This window comes from Lithobates pipiens, unplaced genomic scaffold (genome assembly GCF_037356315.1).
Source record: "Lithobates pipiens isolate NorthernLeopardFrog02 unplaced genomic scaffold, aLitPip1_a1.2 Scaffold_18, whole genome shotgun sequence".
NCBI lineage: Eukaryota > Metazoa > Chordata > Amphibia > Anura > Ranidae > Lithobates > Lithobates pipiens.
Window position 1 is genome coordinate 585,389,485 of NW_027507758.1, and position 2,813 is coordinate 585,392,297.

Sequence of the window (2,813 nt, forward strand, 5' to 3'; positions counted from 1 at the left end):
TAAGAAGACATTCTGTGTGGACACATCGTCATTCATTCCTAAATTCATTCTTTTATGCGTCTGACGATATTTGGGGAATTTTTAAGCTGTATTGATTATTAACAGTACTAGTAATACTTTTTTCCCCTATTGTTCCAAATGACAAATGCAAATTTTATTTTCTTATTATGGATGAAATGGGGAATAGTATGGATGGCGCGGGGAAGGGTTAGACCAAGGGTAGGCAACCGGTAGCCCTCCAAGTGTTGTGGAACTACATTTCCCATGAACAATTGAAAGGCTGGCAGTTACAATTACTCCCAGAGGCATGATGGGACTTGTAGTTCTGCAACAGCTGGAGGGCCCCAAGTTGCCTACCCCTGGGTTAGACACTCTATCGGGGTGCAGGAGTCAAATGATCAGTAGATCTGTTAACCACTTTCTGTCCATGTTGTAGCCGAAAGACGGCTGCATCGCGGACCTACTTTGCCGGGAGGGCGTCCATAGACGTGCTCCCGTGCTCGAACGGCCTGCGTGCCCCCTCCATCAGTGCCGCCTTATCTGTGTCCATCAGTACATCTTTATCTGTCCCCATCAGTGCCGCCTTATCTGTCCCCATCAGTACCGCCTTCTCTGTCCCCATCAGTACCGCCTTATCTGTTCCCATCAGTACCGCCTTATCTGTCCCCATCAGTACCGCCTTATCTGTCCCCATCAGTACCGCCTTATCTGTCCCCATCAGTACCGCCTTATCTGTCCCCATCAGTGCTGCCTTATCTGTCCCCATCAGTACCATCTTATCTGTCCCCATCAGTGCTGCCTTATCTGTCCCCATCAGTACCACCTTATCTGTCCCCATCAGTGCCATCTTATCTGTCCCCATCATTACCGCCTCATCTGTCCCCATCAGTGCCGCCTCATCTGTCCCCATCAGTACCGCCTCATCTGTCCCCATCAGTGCCCCCTTATCTGTCCCCATCAGTACCGCCTTATCTGTCCCCATCATTACCGCCTTATCTGTTCCCATCAGTTCCGCCTCATCTGTCCCCATCAGTGCTGCCTCATCTGTTCCCATTAGTGCCCACCAGTGCAGCCTATTAAGTGCCTCCTCATCAGCGAATAACAATGATGGAGAAAAATTACCTGCTTGCAAAATTCTATAACCAACTATTGAAACATGATATTATCTAGTCTTGTATATTCCTGCATGCACGTGCACGCTTGTGGGCTCAATGTGCACCAGTGGCCCGCGAATGTGGCAATGAGAGGCAGAATAGGGAGATGCAAACAAGGCATTTCTCTGTTCTGCCTAGCAACATGACAGGGATCTACTGCTCCCTGTGATCTCTGTCATGTTCTAGTGAGCCCAACCCCCTACAGTTAGAACATGCTGAGTTAACCCCTTGATCGCCCCCAGGTGTTTAACCCCTTCCCTGCCAGTGACATTTACACAGTAATCAGTGCATTTTTACAGCACTGATCACTTTTTAAATGCCAATGGTCCCAAAATACTGTCAAAAGCGTCCGATCTGTCCACCACAATGTCGCAGTCACGATAAAAAAATCGCAAAAAAATCGTCGCCATTACTAATAAAAAAAACTATAATAAAAATGTCATAAATCTATCCCCTATTTTGTATATGCAATAACTTTTGCGAAAACGAATCAATATACGCTTAATGCAATTTTTTTTTACCAAAAATATGTAGAAGAATACATATTGGCCTAAACTGTGGAAGAAATTATTTTAAAAAAATATATTTTTGGGGGGATTTTTATTATAGTAAAAAGTAAAAAATATTATATATATGTATAAAAATATATTTTTTGTTTCTAGCGCAAAAAATAAAAACCGCAGGGGTGATCAAATACCACCAAAAGAAAGCTCTATTTGTGGGACAAAAAAGGACGTCAATTTTGTTTGGGTACAACATCACACGACCACACAATTGTCAGTTAAAGCGACGCACTGCCGTATCGCAAAAAAGGGGGTAAATCCTTTGGTGCTGAAGTGGTTAAATAAATATTATCATTATTATACTGTGTGTACTTTTTGACTTTTATCTGGTGCTTTGAAAGTCCCTTACTTTGTCTCACGTATACAATGATTTAGTTAGCACTGGAGCCAGAGGGTCAGCTTGATAAGCAGTCAACTAGAATTTCTAAAAAGGCAGCAATGACAGTTGTGACAGGAAGGCAGGAAAAACGACCTGGACACTGGTTGTGTCCAGGTTGTGTCCAGGGCACACTGGGGTGCCCTGCAGGGCGTTTTTAAGGCAGGGCAAAAGGGACAATTTTCCTTTTTGTGCTGGGTAGTGAGCTTGTTTGGGTTTAGCTGAAGCAGGTTGCGTACTCTGAGCTCTATAAAACTCCCAGGCTGCTTAGGGAGGATGCTCCATTCTAGAACCAGATCTCTGTGCAGGACAGACTGGGGAGCAGCGACTTCTCTGTGTGGTGAGAAGGCCCCTTCACAACTAAGTGTTTTGGAATTACAGAATTCTGTGATTTTTCCCAGGATTCCAGAATTGCAGCAAAACGCAGGACACATTTGCGATCCCATTATTTCTTAACAGCACCTCGAACGTGGTGCGATTTTTTCGTGTGACAAAACGCAAAGAAAATGGCGGCAAAAAAATGCAACACCAAACGCGCCTGGCTTGGTGGAAAAATTTGGTGCATGAGCTTCTTTGGGGCATTTTTGGAGCGGAGGGAGGCCCGTTCAAATAAATGGTAGCACGCCAAAAACAGGCAAAAAAAGCTAAAAGAAAAATATGTTGTAGCAGATGTTTCTGCAGTATGCTTAGGTATGACTTAAGCCCCATACACACTATCAG